Here is a 24541-nt window from a genome sequence, read left to right on the forward strand (position 1 = left end):
CAAGACACTGAGCTACTTACAAGTACTTCCTGGAGTAATGTACAAAGTTGCACATTCTGTTCATCTTATTCCAGTCTGATGTCATTTATTTCCCTGTAATATACCACTGAAATGCAAGGCTAAACCCTGGGATCTCCTGACACCTCATTCTGGTGTGCATGCTGACAACTTGCAAGTGCATCCCACAATGTGCCTGGTGTCTAGTTAAGGGCTATTAACCATTTCATCAACAGTGACCGTGATGTATTTCCTGTAAGCAGCAAGTAGTATTGAATGCTTTAGATTGGAGGTGTATATAGCACATATAATGTATACATGGCCTTCTTTTATCTTCACATAGTAGTTTGCAATGAAGCAGGTGTCCTTTTCATACATGTTGCATGGTCTATTGAAAATCCATAGCCAGTCTATTTTCTCACTGTCATTCTTCACGACTAGACAATTGTATATTTACAATTATCAATCATTGATCAGTGTCTGATCATTACGTTACCTTAGACTTAATGTATTGGCAACAATAGTCACTATTGCTTGTATCTGAAGACAGATCCTGATGTCTGTGGCCAGACTCATATCCAGAAGGAAAGTTTTGCAGCAGTTCTACGAGACAGTTAACCCTTTAATAGGACATATGTATTATTATTACAGTAGATACTTAGGTTGACTAATAATACAGTTTATTTGTATGATTGTACTTACATCAATGTGATTCTAGCTTGTGCGGGGATGTGTATTAGGGCCTCAGGGCTATCAGCTGCTGCCTCAATATAGAGCACCATTCATTCATATAGGAAAAGTGCATGGCTAGCTGGAGATAAACCTGCTAGCTCCCCTCTGGAAACATTCAGAAAGTTTAGTGCTGAGGAACAAGCAGAAAGCATTAAGGCAAATTGTTAAAGGGAGCAGGGGAATTGGAAGAGGTGTCTGGGGGGAAGCTGATTAAAAATCACTGCTAAAAGTCATCTTGAAACATTAGACAGGCAACCAGAAGATTATTCCTGTAAACAAACACAATAAACTATACTCCAGGGGAAGGTTCATTTGTGGCATCCACAGCTTGGTCTAGGTGTGATCATTGGTTGTGGGATCAGCATGTGACACTTCATGGAATTCGCAGGGGATTTAGATGTTTGGAGATGAAGAAAAGAGCAAGTGACCTACTGGGACACTAGAGAGCTGTCTTTTCCCATGGGGAGAGATTTCACTGGTAGTCACAGTGCTGGATACAAACCATAAATTCAATGACCCTTAGAAGGTTTTATTATCCGCCAAGATTACAGTACACATGAAATTTAAGTGTATGGAAAGGTCAGACCAACTTTCTAATAAGAAAATTGGCAGATCAGCCATTGTTGAGTGACTCAAATATAGACTGGAGGATTATAATCAACTTGTAACACACACTAAATTAGAAATCTGTCTATCTATCTATCTATCTATCTATCTATCTATCTGAGTATGTATATATATATATATATATATATATATATATATATATATGATTTTATTATTAGTAAATAACATGATGTATGCATACATCATGTTGTCTCTTGTTTTACACATGGACAAACATTTAGGAAAACATTTTCTTTTATTATATGAACAATCCCTCTAACTAAAACAAATATTTTTTTGTTAATTGTTTTAATTAAATGAAGTATGTGAACAACACCTTAAAACTATAGTAATTTTGCAAATACTGTAATACACAGCACAAAGTCTCTCGATTCATCCTTGACGTTATTAGCCAGAAATACTAAGTATATTAGAAGACTAATCACTATATATATATATATATCTTGCACAGCACCGTAGCAGACATTCTCTCACTTCATGCTCCATTTAGGAATGCTTTTGTTCGTACCCATTACATTTGCAGTTAATTAGTTGATATGTTTATCATTGCTTAGCTTGTGGTTCTGACCTTTAACCTCAGCTCATTTATTTGTTATTTTGTGGTATATGTTATATCAAGAACATTGAGACATACATGTCTGGTAGTGAAAACAGCACACTCAACAATGCATGCTGCATAGGACATCTATAGACTTCCCCCAGATCTGAGGGCTGCACCTTCATAAAGTTTATTTTACTTCTAGGTCCTACATCTTTTGCACAAAGCTCTTTTTATAATTAAAGATTTGTTTTTTGGGCTTTCTTTGTTACAGTTTAACAACCTGAGTGAAATCTCAGCTTCAGGGACTAACTGACTGCTCCTTTTTTATAGTGTTGTCATCCATTTACAACTAATAATTAATGATTTAGCTGCTCGCTAATGCCAGAGGAATGTAATTTGTGTTTGTGAGGTTTATAACACCAGAGCATAAAATATATTCCCAGTAAAGTTTATTTAAAATTATTTATTAATTGTTACAAATAAAAAATATACATTTAGCAAGACTGTAAAAATATTTGTTTTAATTTCAAAGTCTGAAATAGATAATTTTTTTTTATAAAACAGATTTTTTTTTTAGTTACCGTCAAATGATTACATTTATTTATGTCAGACTTAATATGAAATGATGTCAGTTTATAATTAATTATAGTTTTATGGGTTCACTGCTTGTAAGTTAGGAATATTTATAAGAAATATTGTCATATTTAGTTTAATGTGCCTGCTTTTTTAAGTTTCTAATTAGTAATATCTGCCTGGCACGAAACTATTTCCTAATATTTAGTTTGCTGGAGAAGGATGAGCTATGGATACATCTAAGATAGTTTGCTCTATAATCTTTCCAAATTGAATTTTTATAACAGGATTAAACCTAATCTGATTCTGAATAACTCTTCATCTAAGGATCTGTTTCTGTCTTTAGGATTAACCATGTTGTTATCTTTGGTACATTTTAAGATTGTTACTTAGATCGTAAACTTTGACATTCGACAGATGAGTTTCTGACAAGTCCAGAGTGTGGACCTTGCCATTCCCATTACATTCAATGTAGTCGAGTTTACAGTTGTCCCTGTATGGAAGCTAACAAAGTATATACATTTCTGAACTGCATTCAATTTTGGGGGGATTCATTTCAAGTATTATATACAATTATTATTTATTTTAATTTCTTGATATTTGCATAGAGCTGACATATTCTGCAGCGCCGTTCACACGGTGTATCCACTTATATCACACATTGCTGGTTACTAAAATTCACAACTAAATTACCTATTTTTATCCATTTTTTTCTGCATCAATTCAATTTTTTTTAGCTCTAATAAAATATTATTTTTTAATGTTTGTTATTTGCTTCCAATGAGCCTGCTACATTTACTAGCCATTAATTCATATGTAAGAAAGTCTTGCAGTGTGAAGGTTTGCAGCATGTCTATAATGCAAAATACAGTCATTAATAGATATATCATGTATAATGCAGCTACGGTGTTGGGTCTTAAAATATAATATGTTCACGATGGGAATATTTACAGCATTATTTGAAGATGCTGCATTGAAATGGCATGATATACTGTAGAGATTGCATAACCTTAGCCACTGTCGCTGAAAGGGTTACAAGAAGCCTGAGATACATTTTATTAAAGCCAAAAGTCACATTTTGTTGATCTATCTTATTTGGAAAAGTATATCTTAGAAAAATCCATATCACCTGTCATAATCAAAATTTAGTGTCTATAGATTACCTTTCCAAAGGCCCTCCAAGCAATTTACACTTATAGCCATTCCGTTACTACTCAATTACAGTTGGATAGCCAGAGGCACAATTAAATGCAGCTTGCCCAAGGTCAAACAAGAAGTCACTTGTACTGTCACCGAAAAACACACAATGTCCCCCTGCCCACTTTAAAACCACATCTGTTTCTTAAATAAAAAATTGAACAGCAAATGTTTAAGGAAGGTGACATAGATGCTTGAGGGAAATTGAGACTATGGTAAGTACTGACAAGTGGCGTTGTTTAGGATTAAATATTGATAGAAAATTTTCATTATACAAATACAAATGAAATAAATTCAGTCAATACAAATGTATAATTCACAGTGTAAATGCTGGGTCAGGTAAATGAAATGATCAGGATTAAGCAGCGTGAATGAGGGATACGATAATATCCTAAAGACACAAATTGACTGATTTGGCAAAATTGTATGGAAAACGCTGCCGGAAACAACTTCAATCGATAAGGTTTGATCTATAAACATGATTTCAAATATGTAAGAGCATTTTAATGTAAAATATTATTATATGGATGACTGGGAGGGGGGATATGGGACTTAAGCTGGGAGGTGGGGGGAGGATGGGAACAAAAATGTAAAGTTTCAAAAACATTGGATAAATAGAAAAGCCTAGAATAAGAGTAGTAAGAAGTGATTCTTGTCATATATACAGATTTGGATTTATACCTTCTAGGTATAGATTTCTGTTGACATTTCTTAAGATATTTTCTTATGACTTGCAAGGTACTGCATGATCTGCATTTGGAAAGTTTTCATCATTAGAAATGTAGTAGTGACAACTTCTTTATATTATTTTATCTCTGCATAGCAGAAATGAATATGCTTTGACAGTACAGACTGATAGCATACATGTAATAAAGGCAGAAAACATGTAAGACCAGACCATTTCTGACAGATGTAGTAGGGCGTGAGTTTGTCATTTGGCTCAGCTCACCTTGATATCAAGTAATCTCTGGTCGTCTGATTATCAGAGAACGTATTATGTGAATGAAGAGTTAAATGGCAAATTCAGCTCTACTACATTTCTAACTTATATACAGCCTTGGCAAATCTTGTTTGTATAGATGCATTACAATACAGTAGCCTTATTTTGTATAACACAAATGATAGCAGGACACTCCAGCAGATTAGATGGAGCATGTAATCTGTTCTAGCAGGCAACTTGCAATCTATAAACCTACTTGTCAGACACTGGGAGATAATGTGGCTTGCCCAAGACCACAAGAAGCGGGAACCATAAGTCTCCAATTACTCTGCTTTGGATTATATGGACAGAGCCAATATTACTACAGTGGTAAATGACTACAGGCTCTATTATACAGTACTAATGCAATGTGTCTTCTATAGTAAGCTACTGAATATAGAAAGCTTTAGCCTAATATAGTTTGGGTACCTATGCAGATTGAGCTTTGGAGAAACAAGTGTTTTAGGGTCGGTCAAAGTAGCAGAACTGAAATAATTATTATTATTTTCATACAACTGATGGTAAACTACTCCGTTATATACACTGTACACTAAAAAAAAAGTTTAACTCTGCTATACCGTATGTGCGATTTGTAAAACGGTGCGAATGTCTACATCCCATCTGATCTACACTCACATGTGAGGTCAGGTAGATCAGGTCATACCAGCTTGCAGTTCTAGAATATATCTGGATTGTGTTTCCAATCCCTTAATTCTCCTAACATTAGCCTTATATAAAAACTGTATTCTCTAAACCTTCCGCATCTCTAGTGCACACGAGTGTGAACTTTTAAGCAGTAGTGGTTCAGCCATGTTTCAAACCTTCTAGGAGACCCCAAGGGACAGAAACTTGACCTGCTTTTATGAAACCATAGAATTACATTTATTCAAGCTATCCCATGGGATAAGAGTCAGCAGATTTCAGCCCAAGCCCTATTATTGGAGTCGTACAGGTCGTCTTTAAATTATTTTAAACCCATTTGATTAAACGTTACAGGTAATCCTTGTAGACTTTCCTTAGACATAAATCATACGCATAAGCATATACTATATGGATACACATACACATACATATTTGTATAATATATATATATATATATATATATATATATGTATATATATATATATATATATATATATATATTCTATTAGATAGTATTGTCTTTATTCTCTTCCTACCATGAAATGATATAATGTAGTCGAGCATTTCACAAATACTGTCAATAATGAAAAATGAACGGATGCAAATCATTTGCCAACTTGTATTTGCCAATTGTATTTACACTGCACCTAATTCCCACGTGGATCACCTTGAAAATGAGTGCCCACATGTCTGATGTCAGCATGATGCAGGTGCAAATTGGCATAAAGCTGCTGTAAATGTGGAAGCAATTAACAAATGCCTCATTTCAGAAAACATTTGTATTGCTTCTTTCTGGTATAAAATAAACGTTAACTTTGGTTCTATATTTGTTTTTTACATTTAATAGTCTTGTGTATTGAATATAATCTAAATATTCCACATTTACTATCTTGTATACGATTAATTTATGTTTCTATTCTAAACTTCCCTATCCATGTAGAAAGCAGTCGTGTGACATTTGCTATATGTGTAAAGATGAAGCTGATACAACTTAGTAAATCCCAGTAGTTTACATGTAGTAAATGGCATTAATGTGTGCAGCTCTGCAGCGGTGGAAATGTTTGGAGAGTGCAGGACATTGCTCTAAATTATTGGCATTCCATTACGGTTTTTTTTTTTGATGTGTCTAAGGTGAGGGAGGGGTAAACACAGTGGAGAATGGTGAATAGCCTGATTGAAAAGGCATAAAGGAGTCTGGTCTGGTATAGAAAGGTCTTTGGTGGGTGCATGACAAGGATGCTGTTTGTTTTTCATACAACTTGTTTGTGATTTGAGGGACCCCAGGGAAATCTCTTGATCATTTTCACATCTGTTCCTGTCAAAGTGGGTGCTAAGATACCGGTCACCCAGCAACCATGTCCAAATGGGAATAGGCCCGATAATAACTTCAAAAAGAAATGACAGATGTTAGATTATGATGAAAGACAAAATGCATGAAAAATGAGCTCCTTAGATTCAAAAATTTGTTCAAGTACCTTCATGCAAATTAAATGAATACCGAAAATTTGCATGTAGTAATTTATGTGTTTGTTCACTCAGAGGCAAAAAAAAAAAAAGGAGAGAGCTAGATATGAAATCCCAGATTTTTTCCAGTAATTAACATACAAGGCAGTGACTTTTTCTAAAATGGGATTAACCACCTGGGTTCTTTATTGTAATATTAACTGTATAACAAATGCTGTTACTTGGGAGAAACATATCAGATAAGCCTGTTTATGTAGCGCACATTATGCCTGCGAATGTAAATGATCGCATTTCAGATAAAAGTATTTGACGTCCTAAGGAACAGCTACTCTTGGTTAAATAGGAGATTCATTAATAAAACATCATCTCAAATAGATTTAGTGCAATTGCTTTGTTCTTAAGTGACTGGTCAAGCAAAGTTTCTTTTTGGTCTGATGTATTCTAGCATTACATAGGCACATATGTAGTCGAAAAATGAATTAATAATTGATATATTCGAAAAAAAATCGTTTTAGCTCTCCTAACAACATAATTATTGGGATGTTCACTCAACAATCAGTGTTTGCAAGACAAAATGGAAATGTTCATCTGGAGAAAGGACTTTGAGCCTTCGTTTAGTAATGTCTAATGTGGTCACGTAGAGAAATTGATTTTCCTCAGAAATTAATTAATTTTTCATATCGCCTTAAGCTGCAGTTAAAAAGAGTGCATACTTGCCTGTTTTTTTCCAGAAATATTGCCTAATCATATTAATACCATTGCCCTAAGGATGAAAAGATAATTGTACAAATGCATTTGGAAATATGTATCACTGAGTATTTATGATTAAATTATGCAAATAACCCAGTTCTCATCCTTTCCAGACACAGATTGTCTAATTAGGATTGATATGCTGAATAGATGTTCCAGAATTTGAATACAAGCATGTCCAAAGAGCAGAAAATTGGAAATGACAAGGCTGAAATCCTAAGAAAAGTGCCTTTTTACTTTTCGATAAATGTCTCGGTTTTGGCTCATAGTTTTCTATATTATCTGCAGTCTTCCTTTGCCTTGCATCCATTTTAGGTGACATTTGTTTGTGGGCTGAAAGTCATATTTACAAGCGATTTCTTTCTCTGTAGGTCTTTACCATTTTCTTCGTCTGGTTGGAGACCATTGATAATTGCCATTGAACAGGCTTGGAATCTTTTTTTTTGCTAACTTTATGATCTATGGATTCATTTGTGCATTCATTGGCCAGCAGTGCTCCTGAAGTTTGTGGATGATGCTGAGAATACATAGTAGCTGTTACCCTTCCAGCCATTGTTAGCAATGAGTAGTCAGTGTGTATGAACTCCGCTGGCTTCTGCTTTCCATCTGCAAGATGATGGATTGCTATGTTTAATACATTTCAGCTTTTGTCTAACTGTCATAGCACAAACAGACAGCACTATCAATGGCGACAATTGTCATTGTGGACAACTCCACACAGAAAGTCTGCTTGTAAAGAGAACATTTCACACATATGTGAATGTAGCAGGAAGGACTCAAATCTATATACTTTGCAATACACATTTATTATTTTTAGCTGTCTGGTCCTGTGTGTACAATAATTTATTTCTACTAAATATAGTAAATGAATTTAATGTAGTTTGGATGATTTTTCACTATATACAGTGTAACGTGCTGCTTACGCTATTTATAGGTAATAATATGTACATCTGATAACAACAGAGAAGTCACAATTCTGAAACCTAGAAAGAATTCTTATGCACATACTGTAATAAGTTCCACAAAATCACTACATTTACAGATAGAAATCATATAAATAATAATCCTTTATAAGACTGGCATCTCTTTAGCAGACGATTTCCTTTTTATTCTAATAGACATACATGCATGCGTTAATTATATCTCCATTATCACAAAGCAAACACAATAAAACACATTCTGTCAAAAGAATTACTTTTAGCACTTTATTTCCTTTGTTTCTGTAAATCATATAATGTATGTACATATATTGTGTATCTATCTGTCTTTCCATCTGTCTTCACTATCTAGTGTATCTACTTTTATGTTATACATTTTTTTTTATCTGTCTCATGTATATCTATTTATCCGTCATCTATCTAGCTACTTATCCTACTATCTGTCTATCTAAGCCTTGGCTGAAATAACTTTTTGCTAAATATAGTGAGATTTAGTATAGACATTCTATATGCTATAGTAATTACTAACGCTGCTTGCTCTCTAATAGTTCAAGGCTGGGAAAGACCTTATATATTAAATATTAATAGATGCAAGACTCCAGTTCATGCTCCGTTTTCTGGAAGACCACAGAATAAACAATACTTAAACTGGTTGCTCAGGTTTAGTAAATGACATTGTTTTTATGTCTGAAACAGCGCCATGCTTGTCGGTAGGTGGAGTTTGGTATTACAGCACAGCCACATTCAAGTTTAAGATCCTTGTCTTGCACCACATTAATTGTGCTCATAATATTATATGGAATATTTGCAACCTCAGGTTGATACACAGATGAATAAAGTAGCTGTAGTTCTCCTATATTCTACATCAACTGCAACAATATATAGGTAACCATTTTGTCAACATATTTTCATATAAGAATATATATTTTCTTACTTAAAACTTAAAACTTAAGATTTCTATAGATTTAACATGACCAACTGTTTTCAATATTTGTTAATAGTGTAAAGTTACCTTACAATTTCTTCTGTAAATTCAGATTTATCTCCGTACATTCAGTAGCTCTACATTCACATATATGGCTGGTGGCGGCTCATGCAGACTCATTTGTATTACCTTATTTAATAAAAGTTGGCTGCACCATTGCACCAAACAAGCTCCTCTTATGTCACCCCTATTACTTCATAGATTGTAAGCTCCAGTTGTTTGATATGTGAATCATTCTGATATGCTGTAATGTCTGATATTATCTGCTCATGTACCCTGTGATCTGTAAAGTGCTGCGGAATATGCTGGCCCTATAGAAGTTATTGTTATTATTTAAATACATTGACACTTAACCAAGTGTGTATATGCCATTCTCCATGAATATGCTCCTCACTGTACTGTATCAGTACATGAATGATCTTGCTGTTAGCTGGTTCGCTACCATACACTATAACCTTGGATCATAATTATTAGTAATTTAAGCCATAGTAAAAAATATAACTAGTTTTGAATTATATTTCTATCTTCTACTTTTTCTTATTTCAATGCTTTCATTGTTCATGCTATATTAAAGCATGACAGATTGGAGCAAGGATCCCAACACAGATATGTGGGAAGGGGTGGTAGAAGGATTCACTGCTTCCCCTGTAAGGTGGCTACAATATCATGCTGAAGAACAGACACAAGATATAGGAAGATGCGGAGGGAATGGTCATAGTCAGGGTCTGACACTTCTAACAGAGTATGTAAAATTGTACATAGCAGTTTGCATGGGGCTGCTACAGATTTTGCATTATTGCTTTAGTCTTTACAGTTATACATCTAGTCATCCTTTGTCGCATGAGCTCAATTTAATTACATTTTTTTTTTTTTTTAAGAATATGTTCTGCACCAAAGTAACTTTCACTTTCTGCTATATGCTAGAAAAGATTAGCAAAAACTAAACTGCAGATGGCATTAACAATCCATGACACACATATGTTTCCACATTTACTTTTTCACAAATTTTGGCATTTTTGTTATACATTTTTATATACAGATGTAGCAAACTTTAACATGCACATTAGATATATATTTTTGTAGACACATATAACATACACAACTCACGACAGAGAAAACTAAAAAAATTTTAAATGTTGTTCATCATGCTTTCTTTGTAAGGCTGGTCTTACACGGCCGTAATATAAGTTCGCAAATGGTCCGCAATTGAAGGTTTCAATGTGGCCTCTTACACCACTGGATATTTTATCTGTGGTGTGGCCGGGCCGCAACCGTGCTCTGCAATTTATAGGACATGTCCGTAATGGCCGTGAATTGTGGCACTGCACTGACTCGCCCATAGAACTCTATGGGCAAGTACGGCAGGACATGGACATCTACGCAGTCTATGTTGCGGATCAGCAACACTAGTTCGGCAACTTGCAGACCATACATTCAATATGGTCGTGTAAGACCAGCCTTAGGGTGAGGCCCCACGTTGTGGAAATTTTTATTTTTTATTTTTTTTTGCTGCGTTTTTTTGAGCCAAAGCCAGGAGTGGGTGAAGTATAACTACTTGACTTTGGCTCAAAAAATCTCAGCAAAAACTGCAACAAAAAAAGCTGTGTTTCCACTGTGTTTTTTTGGCCTTCTACGTGGAGCCTTGGCCCCAAGGGGTTTTTGTAGGATCCCATTAAGGTGCAGGTAGATAACATGCAAGTAGAAATCTATGGACAAAATCTCCCTGAATGGAATGATATGTTCTGACTACTTAGACATTTTGCTGTTGTCCACCTTGAAAAGCGTCTCAGTTTCACCAAATGACTGCCTTGTAGCTGCTTGCTTTGGCTCTCAGATCTTAATGACACATTTCATGGTCTGTGAGGGGACAGCTGTGTGTCGTACGTGTGTCTAGTCTGTCAGGTGTAAGTTTTTAATTACATTACTTTCTTATTCACACATCTGTGTGCCATACGCGTTGTTTTCCCCGCAAGCTGCACATTACATCCCATTGAGCTTGCCGTCCCCCAGACAGGTGTAGCAATTCAATATATTACTTCTCTGGAAATCTGAATGACTGAAATAACACTGCATGTCCCCAAAATGGTTATTTATCCAGTGAATGAATCTGCCCTCCTTGGGAAGTAGTTCTTGTCCATGGGCTCTTTGTCTAGTTAGTTTTGTTACTTCTTATTTACTACATAACTATGCAGCTGATTGAATAGCCCAAAGGATCCGCTGTAAGATCCACTATAGGAGCCACTATAGGATCCACTGATCCAGTGTAAACAGAGCATATGATATGTCAATTCTTTTACCTTAACCTTTTCCTATCCAGAAACATAGTCAGGTTCTAAAATGCTATATATGGTTATATACATACAATCTGTAACATCACTATTTTGTATGTGATCTCTATTAGTGTTGCTGTCGATCAGATTACTTTCTTCAGTCCACTTCTTCTATTATTTTTTCAGAGATTAAAGTGGATGCTTGAGTATGAAACATGGTAAAAGGTCAACAGAGCCATGTCGAAGTATATTTACTGGGCTAAAAAGAGCATTTGTGCATTACTGTAGTTTTATCAGTGCTGCTTATGAGAACTGAAAGGTGCATTGAAGGTAAATCTGTTGAATTAAAAAGGGTTAAATGCCCATTATCACAATCCACACATAGGCCCACTTCATATCTGTATTCAGGTTTCCATTCAGGGGGTCTGCTTGGAAATCCCTGAACTGAAACCTAATCCACATAAAAAAGCGATGACTTTAGGAAACCTGCTGACCCCATAGACTATAATGGGGTTCGTGTGGTTTCTGCTCAGTTTTCGCGCAAAAAATATGGAGAAAAAAAGCGCTGCTTGCTTCACTTTTTTTCTCTATAAATTTTTTATGTGGAGATGGGAATGGAGTCGCCAAACGCAGATGTGAACCGAGCCACAGATATGTAAACATCAGGTGACTTAATACACGTTCCTACTGGCAGTCATTTAAAGATAAACGCTCCATCATTGTTTACCAAGCATAGCGCTGTACTTTGGTAGTGGCTGTGCCTGTTGTTACACTTTACAGCAGCTTCATCCCATAAAGGTGACTGCAGACAGTACAGAGCTGTGCCTGCTGGTAGAAATATGAATCACCCCCCACCTTCAAACAGCTGATAGGCAGGGTTCTGATAGCTGCATGCACACCAATGTAGTAATGGTCAGCCATCAGTTTAAGGTCCTGGACAACCCCTTTAAGGCTTGTGCTGTATGTTACCATATGATGCTTCTGTGTAGCACTATATACTCCTGTAAAAGCAATGATACTAGAATACCTCTATGTATGAACACAGAGCAATTTGGTATGACTTTAGAAGTTATTAAAGCAGTGACACATGTGCTTGCAATACTCTTTGGTCTTTTATGTCTATGGAGTTGTCATCACTAAGAAACAGAGAGCTTTCAGGAGCTGCTATCAACCAAAAATAATACTGCTAATATAATGTTAAAGAGGACCTTTCACCACCTCCAAGTCCAGCTCTTTATGTCAAATAATAGGTGCTGCTCCAATGATTCTGGCACAGCTAGAAATTTTTCTTTACCTCCCACTGTTGCCAAGAAATAATGCGGTTATCTTTGGTGCCTGATATACTATTTAGGCTCAATACTGTCAGGAGGGCGGTATCAGGCAGAAACAGACTAGGGGTATGACTCTGATCTGAAACTGACAGCTTCTTATTGGAGCTCTGAATCACACCCCCTTGTCTGACACCGCCCACCTTACACTACAGAGCTTATATAGCACATCAGGCACCAAAACTGACTGCACTTATTTGCTCAAGAATGGTGAAAGCTACAGAGAAAATTCCAACTGCCCTGGAATCAGTAGATCGGTGCCTATTAGCAGATGCTAAGAATGTGAATTGGTAGAGGTGGTGAAAGGTCCTCTTCAATATACCTTTATTTCATTTACAGCATAACATGTAATGTAATATTTCGAATAAAACATGGCACATCTGTTTGGATTGACAGATAAAAGGAGGAAGTAAATATTAGCAAATAGAAACAAAAGTGTTGGAATAGTTCTAACCCACATCTGGTACATTGCAGTTTACAAATAAAACTGAAATGCTTTAGTAAGAAAAATAGGGCACACTAAACCAGCTTGTTAAAATGTGCATTTACTTGCAGATAGGTGTGAAAGTCACTTGTAAATGGCTTTCCTGTATTAATAAGTAAGAGCTTATTTCATTCAGCTCTAAATGTGTTCAAGCTTTCTCATTCCATTGTGTGAATATTTAGTCCCCAATCTGACCACTTGAGATCTTGAGGGCTGTGACTGTATTGACATTCTGTGATAGTGTATATAGGCAAGTATGTTTTAGATATATGGAGTTATCTACAAACGTTCTCTATAAACATGGAAGCATTTGCAAACAGAACCAACATTTACAATGGTCAAGTGACCTTTAAGAGGCTTCTGTATTGAGTTGTTCAACATACAGTGTAGGGGTGGTCCAGTGGCCCGACATAGCAGTATTAGACATTGTAAAGGGATTGCAGTATTACATTTTGAAAATGGTTTCTAAGTATCTGATCCCAATGACATGGCCTTTTATAACCAAAGGAAAAAAACAATACCTCACAACCCCTTTAAGGGCCATGTCCGAATAGCATGCAACCTTTAAGAACCTGACTGGCCAGACAGAGGCACCATTGGAAGGGGAGAAGGCAGAATGTTTAGTTACCCTTTGTTCATATCTGCGTTCAGTATTCGGGGAGTCCGCATGGGGACCCCCCCGAACGGAATACCGAACGCATTGGTAAGCGGTGTGCAGTGAAAGCAAACGGACCTCATAGACTATAATGGGGTCCGTGTGCTTTCACTGGCATACTGCTTGCAGTTGCATTTGGTATTCCATTCGGGGTGGGTCCTCATGCATACTCCCCCACACAGAATACCAATGCAGATGTGAACGAGCCCTTAGAAAGCTTACATTTATTTGATCCCTATCATCTGGTCTCTTATGGGCAAGAAACATTCCTGGCAAACATTGAAGTCCACAAAAAAAGCATCACTGAAGGGTTAAAGTGTGCGAAAATGGGTACAAATCTCTATAGCGTATAGACTATATAAGTAACTCCAAGAAGATGCAGGTAGCAGTACAAAAATTGTGAAAAAATGGAAGGAGTTTATTGGTCCCCAAATGTGACATTTCAGTTCCTATAGCACAATAATATATATCTGGAGTTATAGTTATATGTATGTATATGTATATGCATGTATATGTATATGCATGTATATGCATATGCATATGTATAGTTATATGTATAGTTATATTATATATATTACATAAAGGCAGGTTCAATTTCTTACAGCTCACACTTTAAGAAAATAAAACTTCACCTTATAAGCTATTCAGGTATCTCTGATTCGTATTTACTTCCAATTTATAGCCTTGTAAAGTGCAGCAAATACACTAGAGGCAGTCTTTCACAATTATCCCAACATGTTTTCACAAAACATTTGCAGAATATAAACCGGGACTAAGCACAATAAAATAAAGCTTCCAGTATTTCTCCTCTGCCATTATTTTCTTTTTTATAAGATTATTTACTCTTACGCTGCCCTACTGAAGATTGCTTAGTAAAAGGTGGAGGACAAGGAACACTTGGAACTGAGATACTGGTTTTCCTATTCTTAGCACAAAAAGACCCTTTTAAATTACAGTAAGTTGGCACTTGCATGTCAATAAGCTTTGTTTTACTTCCAGAGCAGAATTCATTTATAGAGCTTAGCATTTATTACATGATTTGCAATTATGAGCAATTATGAGCTACTTCTCCAATTCAGAACACAAATTATCTGTACGGTTTTAACATTTCTGAAATACTCTTTGGAAAAGTTGTCAAATAACCCATATTTTCTTTATATACTCACTCTATAATTAAATAAGTTAACTAAAGTGTTGCATATTTTATCTTCACTACATGATAAGGCAAAAGTCATGCATAATTGTGTAGGAAAAAGCGAGAGAATGCACTTTAAGCGTTGGCCCAATGGAAAATTGAGCTATATAAGGACATGATTTGCTAACAGATCTCTATAGTTACTGGAATTTCAAGGTTCTGCAAAATGGAAGGCAAATCTAATGAGTAATTAGTGCATTTTATATAGACTTATGTATCCACAAATGTATATTATAAGGACAGTACAGTATATGCAATAAAATGCTATGCCTCTCTGGGGCAGATTTATTATGCCATGTACACCACAAAATGGCTACAAGGCATAAAAAGTATTTTTTTTTTGTGCAGATTGGGGTTTTTGCATAAAAACTTGCATCTTCTTAGTTTATACGCCATCATCGAAAAGGGCTAGAGGAGGCGGGACCACTGGTGTAAATGATGAGTAAAATCTAGGGCTGGGCGAGTAATCAAAAAATAACCAAAACCAAACATCAACCAGGATAACCAAAGTGGTTTTGTTCACGTCAGTTATTTTGGTTCAGTTATTACATTATTTACAGTTTTGTTTGGACCTAACAAGGCTAAACAGAAACTGCTATTATTATTCTGTGGGGTCTCTTCAGAGCCCAGAGTATAAAAGCGGAGGAGGTGAGGAAACAAATAAAAACAGTGTTACTCACCTCTCCTTTGTTCCAGTGCGGTTCTGGCTGACATATCAGGAATGTTGAGTGGGCCTCAGCATCAGGTGGCGTTCCGATGCTTGTGTCTATGAGTCACAACACCACATGAAGATAGTCTGTTCCCAAAGATGTCCGACTTTTCAAGCAGACAGAAAAAACCTACATGTCGGGTTTTGCTGTCCACTTGAAAAGTCGGACATCTTTGGGAACGGACAGTTAAGGACAGACACGGACTGTAAAAGAACGCACCCGATGTCCATTTAAATCACTGCTAAATGTCACAGACACAGCTAGTGTCCGCTGCTAATGTCCGCACAAGATTTTGAATGGACTTTAGCAGCGGACACTACCTGTCGGACAATGACGATAGTGTGAGCGTACTCTAAGATGGGTGTGGTTTAAAAGGGGCCTGAACTAAATAATCACCATTAATTGTAATCGAGGTAAAATGACAGATTAATGGCAGTTTTGATTTAGGTAATAATTGCCCAGCCCTAGTGATATGTACTCCAACTATGAGTTGGCATACATTTCCCCCTTAAGCGCACCGCCTCCTCATATAAGAGGGGCACCCCCCTAAGTAATGCCAGTCTTCATAAATCTGCCCTACTGTGTCTATTATAGTATATAATAATTGGGTTAGTACTCCTGTCTTCTACTCCTTCATGTTTTGAATGTCTGAGTGTGTTAACAGTATATAGCTGGGTTAATATACATCACTTATGACCGGCCTGTTGTTTTACTCCTGAGCTGGACAAAATTGATGCGGGGAGACATCCAGCTTTATCCACTTGTGTCACCAGTCTCCTTCCATATTTCTGAATCCACAAGAGGGAGTCTTGGCTGGAGGTCTGACAATATGTGACCGGGGCTTCACATTGTATTTTGGTGGAAGATTTGTATTCTTCAAGGGTATGATACTTATTTTTCTTTCTAAAAGTGACCCTCTTCTTCTAAATAAATATTCAATGCTAAATTCATAATGCATAGTTAAAATACCTAATTCCCTCATTTTTGTAAACTTTCTGGTAAGTTTCTTCCAATTCCAATTCTCCATTTATCGGTAAAATGGTCACCAGCTTCCTTGACTGTTCTATGCACATATGTACACTGTGTTTTGGTAGGCTGAGACACTCCTCCTTACTTTGCTGGGCCGGTGTCTCTTGCCCCCCCTGCTGGTCATTTTACAGATATTGATTGGTGACTGTTGATCAGGGGAAGGACTTCAGGAAGGAGGACATCAAATGTTTTAACTACACATTTATTGTAAAATGGTGGCTTTGATAAACGTGCCTCTCTACCTTGTGATTTGTGCTGTTAAGGGGTACCCTAATAAATGAGATTTGCTAGAGGTGGGTTTCAAACATGTGTGGCATAGATGAGATAAATGTTTACGACTCGCGTATCAACAAAAAATTCCAAAATCTACATTTACTGTCTACTATATTTCTTTTCTGCTGTATATATTATGACACAGCAGAACTTGTATCTTTAAATAGATTTAAATCATACAAATATTAATACCATTAAACATTAATGGTTTGTGTCACTATTGTAAAGTGCTGGAATTTTGGTTCACTGGGTCATAAGGCTAGAGACTGCTATGTAATGCTGCGACCTATGACAGATCTATTTAAAGTCTACTTAGATAGGCTTGCTGTGTATTATGTTACTTCTAAATGACAGTAAACTATAGGCCTTTACTCGGTAATTACTGCACTATTCCAATAAATTATATGTAAAGGACTTCCTGCTTAAGGCTTGTAAATTATGCTTAAACACATAGAGCAGATTTGGGGAACTCTCAGGCTCCTCTTTTAGAAATGACATCTGTCTTCTGAGGTGTGTGCACTAAAAATACTTACACAGTTATTGAAGGGAAAGAAACTTCAGATGTTGTTTTTGGAGTATTTTTGCAGTGGGTTAAAGACTATTCAGTTCACAATTGCTAAAATAGATTTTTCTCTGTTATAGGGAACTAGAATGAGGCTAAATGCCTTCAAGTTGTAATAGAAAGTGTAGATAGGTGTGCAGGTGCATAGGTGTCTTAGTTATCTATCTATCTATCTATCTATCTATCTATCTATCTATCTATCTATCTGTCTGTCTGTCTGTCATCTATCTATCTATCTATCTATCTATCTATCTATCTATCTATCATCTACTAATATCTATCTATTTATCTAGCAATCAATCTAGCAATAGCTATCTCTATCTATCTATTTATCTATCTATCTATCTATCTATCTATCTATCTATCTATCTATCTATCTATCTATCTTCTATCTTTCCATCCTCTCTGTGAATTATCCATTGATCCATACTTCCATCATATCTATCTATCTATCTATCTATCTATCTATCTATCTATCTATCTATCTATCTATCTATCTATCTATCTCCCTATCTATCTCTCTATGTTTCCATCCTCTCTTTGTATTATCCATTGATCCATACTTTCATCAACTTTCTGTATTATCTATCTATCTATCTATCTATCTATCTATCTATCTATCTATCTATCTATCTATCCTCTTTTTACTTTATTTATTAATTTCTCATTTTTTATAACCATTATAATAATTTTATGAACCTTCTATTTTGCCATTTACATGCATTTTGAAACCCACCGAATATTACCACCTGTATACTAGAAAACAATTTCATAAATCTGCTCAAGGATTTCCATCACTCTTTATTTTCCATCCTCAAAATAGTGATGAAAATGAATTATGATTAGATCTTAATGCAGATCACATTTGATCATAATCACATTATTTTCATAGGTTTCAGCTGACAAGAGTTTGATAAAGAATTTAATGATTTCTAAACTTGTTTGCATAGTATTAGGGCATCTGATTTATTGAATGCGATTTTAAATTCAAAGTTCCGCTAATAGAAAGTCATCATTTGGCAACATCTTGGGAGGAAAGAAATATCTGGCCCTCTGACACAAAGATATCCACTTCATTCCATCACTATTTACTTGGCAGGCCGCAGACTAATGAGATAGTTTTAGCATAGTCATCTACTGTCTACACACCAAGCACGTAAGGACTTTTCAATAACATAAGAAATGCGTGCAAAGATAAAGTGCAGCCTGAAAAATACTTGTGCGCTGACAGCAATCCAACAGTGTTGTCACAGCAGGAAGACATCAGTAGAAGAAACAGATAGCAACCTTAAAAAAAAGTTTGGTCAGCAGCATGGACAGGGTTTCAGTAGATTATAAATCACCCCAGGGTCGCTGTGTTCCCACCATAAAGAGAGCATGGTTGTTTTATTATTGTAATCTAATAAGAGTCGGGAGCAAAGGACATCATTAATGTGCATTTAAGAAAGAAATCCTGGTTACAGTTTCAGAACTATACAGTTTCCTTTGCTCTTGAAGTGTAAGTAGTAGGGTTAAAGCATTACTAGGATTAGATTACGCTTTATAGCTGGATCTAATCCCTTGTTTATGAATTGCAAGTTGCTCAGAGAACTTTTAAGACTTTATTTTAAGCTTAAAGCAAAATATACATTATAAGATGCTGACATCATTGATCTGGGCAGCCATATCTGAAGCTCAAAGCCCAGTTCTATTTATATAAGAAGGTTTATATGTATGTTAAAATTTCCAGTTATATTACACAGTAGTATTTTTCTCACATGGTTTAGACATTTTTACTGTGAGCTAAATGAATGGAAGTATGAGAGCTACTCGACTATAACATGGTAACATGGTGTTTATTGAGGGGCTTTAATAGCACCTGCTAATGTCTGGCTTGAGTTTGGATATCAGGCTAGATATATTATACTGTATCTTTTGCCAACTCGTCTCCTTTTTTCTTCGTAGTGATGGTGATAGAATATAATTAGTATCCCTACACAATGTAATGATTTCTATTTGTATACACTGTACACACACACACACACACACACTATATATATATATATATATATATATATATATATATATATATATATATAAATATATATATACACACAGACTTGATTGTGAGCCCACACGGTTGACAGGGAGTGATGTAAATTTAAGTGATCATAAGTGTCAATTGACAAGGAGTGATGTAAGATGCCACAGAATATGGTCTGTTGGTGACATTTAAGCAATGGGAAGTATTGCATTCCATTATATATTTGTAATAAGTACTGTGATGACTGTGGATGTTCTTTAAAGAGAATGTACCACCATATTAAAATAATATTTTTTATTTTATTGTTGTTGTTTTTTTTTATTCTATTTTCTGTACATGAGTATGACAGCTGGCATCTTGTCTGAACTTGTCCTCTACTCAGTTAACAGGATTTAGTGATATGCTTTACAACAGACTTATGGCCATAGGCCACAGATTGTGCAGGGAGGGAAGTAGATAAGCTGTGACATCATCTACTGTCAGGAGCAGATGCAATGATGTGTCAGTGGTGTAATCTATAGAGGTGTTATCTTTTATTGTAATAATATCTGCGGTGTAAATGAGGTGACAGTCTATGATCAATCTATTATTATTTCAGGATTTAATACTTAAGAAAAAAAAAATATATATATATATATATATATATATATATATACATACAGTGGGGCAAAAAAGTATTTAGTCAGTCACCAATAGTGCAAGTTCCACCACTTAAAAAGATGAGAGGCGTCTGTAATTTACATCATAGGTAGACCTCAACTATGAGAGACAAAATGAGAAAACAAATCCAGAAAATCACATTGTCTGATTTTGTAAGAATTTATTTGCAAATTATGGTGGAAAATAAGTATTTGGTCAGTAACAAAATTTCATCTCAATACTTTGTTCTCTCTCCTTTGTTGGCAATGACAGAGGTGAAATGTCTTCTGTAAGTCTTCACAAGGTTGGCACACACTGTTGTTGGTATGTTGGCCCATTCCTCCATGCAGATCTCCTCTAGAGCAGTGATGTTTTGGGGCTGTCGCTTGGCAACACAGACTTTCAACTCCCTCCAAAGGTTTTCTATAGGGTTGAGATCTGGAGACTGGCTAGGCCACTCCAGGACCTTGAAATGCTTCTTACAAAGCCACTCCTTCGTTGCCCTGGCGGTGTGCTTTGAATCATTGTCATGTTGAAAGACCCAGCCACGTTTCATCTTCAATGCCCTTGCTGATGGAAGGAGGTTTGCACTCAAAATCTCACGATACATGGCCCCATTCATTCTTTCATGTACCCAGATCAGTTGTCCTGGCCCCTTTGCAGAGAAACAGCCCCAAAGCATGATGTTTCCACCCCCATGCTTTACAGTAGGTATGGTGTTTGATGGATGCAACTCAGTATTCTTTTTCCTCCAAACACGAAAAGTTGTGTTTCTACCAAACAGTTCCAGTTTGGTTTCATCAGACCATAGGACATTCTCCCAATACTCTTCTGGATCATCCAAATGCTCTCTAGCAAACTTCAGACGGGCCCGGACATGTACTGGCTTAAGCAGTGGGACACGTCTGGCACTGCAGGATCTGAGTCCCTGGCGGCGTAGTGTGTTACTAATGGTAGGCTTTGTTACATTGGTCCCAGCTCTCTGCAGTTCATTCATTAGGTCCCCCAGTGTGGTTCTGGGATTTTTGCTCACCGTTCTTGTGATCATTTTGACCCCACGGGGTGAGATTTTGCGTGGAGCCCCAGATCGAGGGAGACTATCAGTGGTCTTGTATGTCTTCCATTTTCTAATTATTGCTCCCACAGTTGATTTCTTCAATCCAAGCTGGTTGCCTATTGCAGATTCAGTCTTCCCAGCCTGGTGCAGGGCTACAATTTTGTTTCTGGTGTCCTTTGACAGCTCTTTGGTCTTCACCATAGTGGAGTTTGGAGTCTGACTGTTTGAGGGTGTGCACAGGTGTCTTTTTATACTGATAACAAGTTTAAACAGGTGCCATTACTACAGGTAATGAGTGGAGGAAAGAGGAGACTCTTAAAGAAGAAGTTACAGGTCTGTGAGAGCCAGAAATCTTTATTGTTTGTAGGTGACCAAATACTTATTTTCCACCATAATTTGCAAATAAATTCTTACAAAATCAGACAATGTGATTTTCTGGATTTGTTTTCTCATTTTGTCTCTCATAGTTGAGGTCTAACTATGATGTAAATTACAGACACCTCTCATCTTTTTAAGTGGTGGAACTTGCACTATTGGTGACTGACTAAATACTTTTTTGCCCCACTGTATACTACATATATATATATATATATATATATATATATATATATATATATATATATATATATACATATATATATATATATATATATATATATATATATATATATATATACATATATATACACGGTATATATAATATTTATTTATATATATTATTATTTCATATAATAGTATATGAAATAATAATATGATATCATATAATAATTTCATTATATATATAATAGCTAAAAAATTGGCTAAAAAGGTCGATCATTTTCTGGAGTCACATTCCCTTTACAGATCAATGCTTATTCAAAATTGAATATTGAACTGATTTAAAATAAATTCTTAACATTATAAAAGGAAGGCAACAAGTTCTCATTAGATTGACCATAAACGTAATGATTACAGTTAACAAATGGAACAATAAGATCATTGAAAATTGTTGTGTTTATGTTTCTAAAATTAACACTAATGGTTCTATGTGTCGATTCATTCCAGCGCTCACATTTTACAGGTTTGGCATTTGCTTACTGATAAATGGAATCTTTTACATTTATATGGATGGTTGAAAATACAAAGTTTAACAATCTAACCCATATATTAAAGAGGTTAATAGGTCAGAATGGCAATACAATTAAAATTAGTACCTCCTTGGTTCCCCACAGCACCAATTCTGATGGTTCCGAGGTTCCCACTGAATTGAAAGTTTTGACCCTTTTTGACACACAACAAATGACCCGCCATTGTGACTCTCTTTTAGGATTTTCTTAAAGATTGATCCTCAAAAATAATAAAACTGAGGTTTGTACTTGAAGTTCATTTTTGCTTTGGCAAATTATTCCGCAAGTACAGAAGTGCAACTGCGACATCTTTTAGTTTGAGATTCTCATTACCTTGAAACTGTATCAAAAAATTTTCATCAGCGATGAAGGTGCAGCCAGATATTATTTTGATTTATCTTAACCTGTACAAATGTCTTGGCTATTTTTTTTAATAAGTAGCTCTCCACTATATTATTAATAATGTCTAAATCAATAGCCTGCAATAAAAATTTTAGAATAATGGTTTAAGAAAATGGTGGACAACAGACTTTAAAATCATTGTAGGAAATGCAGTACAATACAATACAGAGTCAGTTTTTGTGTATGAAGTCTCCATTTTTATGTAGCCTTCAGCAAAAACACAAACTCCAAGGGATACAACCTCCAGTACTAGAGTCCCATTACCTGAGCAGCCATTTTGTTATTAAATAATGTACCTACAGTACATCCACGTCTCCATACTGTGATCCAGTCATCATCTTTCTCCCCTTGGGAACTAAAACCAGAGGTACGGGTAATGACTGGTAAGCATCAACATGAGAGTGGCGTTTCGGTAGTGTCAGCTGCCATCACTGGCCATTGTACTGAGCAATACAGCTTGGGAAAGAGATAATTGAATAATATATGTATTGATTTTTGCAGTTCTCAGTAATGTTTTGTATAAGGTTTCTCACAACCAGATCATTTATTGTATCATATGACATTATATTTTTCCGTGTTGCTTTCTTTTAAATCCTTAGTATGTCTACAGTATGTTCTGACATGCTATGATTTATTACATGCCACCTAAAATGCATCAGTTTGAACTTCTTTAGATGTATTAAAAATTGGGCTTTTATAAAGACATATGAATGTTATATGAACACAGCAAAGGCAATATATGATTTATTGTACTCTAGTTTTCTGGGCTAAAAAGTTACATTTTGTGAAAAAACTATTTTGTACAAAAAGTTCAGATTTAATAATAGACACAGGAATCTTACTCTATAATGCTTCTAAGTAGACTGGTGCAGGAAACAGGCCGGGTCGCTATATGGCATAAGTGCCATGATTTGGCCACTGAATACCAAGCACAGTGCTATACATTGTGTAGTGGCTGTGCATGATATTGCAGCTCAGCCTCATTCACCATAATGAGACTCAGCCACAAACAGGCCACGTGACTACTGAATGAGATGTCCCTGGCCTGTGAAACAGACGCAACCATTGTCACACTGTTTCGAGCAGCTGACCTGTGGGTGTGTAGGGTGTTGGGCATGCACCGATCAGATATTGATGACCTACAACAACAACCAACCTCTCTAATATAAATAAAGATTTTAATGTAGCAACTACTAAAAAAAGGTGTTGAAACCAAGATGACTCCTTTACGTTCCTTGAAATCTATAATAAGATGTGTTGCTTTCTACAGATTACAGCGGTGTTCTGCATAACTTTGTTGCCTACTTATGGCACTTGTCTATGTAGTGTTGACTATAAGAAGTCCATTACTACGCATCTTACCATTGTGCTAAATATCTATTA

General features: G+C 35.9%; 1 protein-coding gene across 5 annotated transcripts in view; it reads left to right on the plus strand.

Annotated features, from left to right (window-relative positions):
- DACH1 (dachshund family transcription factor 1) overlaps positions 1 to 24541 on the plus strand; it is a 303713-nt gene that overhangs the window by 1196 nt on the left and 277976 nt on the right. The window lies entirely within an intron of this gene.

Source organism: Leptodactylus fuscus, chromosome 2 (assembly GCF_031893055.1).
Source record: "Leptodactylus fuscus isolate aLepFus1 chromosome 2, aLepFus1.hap2, whole genome shotgun sequence".
In the NCBI taxonomy this organism is placed as follows: domain Eukaryota; kingdom Metazoa; phylum Chordata; class Amphibia; order Anura; family Leptodactylidae; genus Leptodactylus; species Leptodactylus fuscus.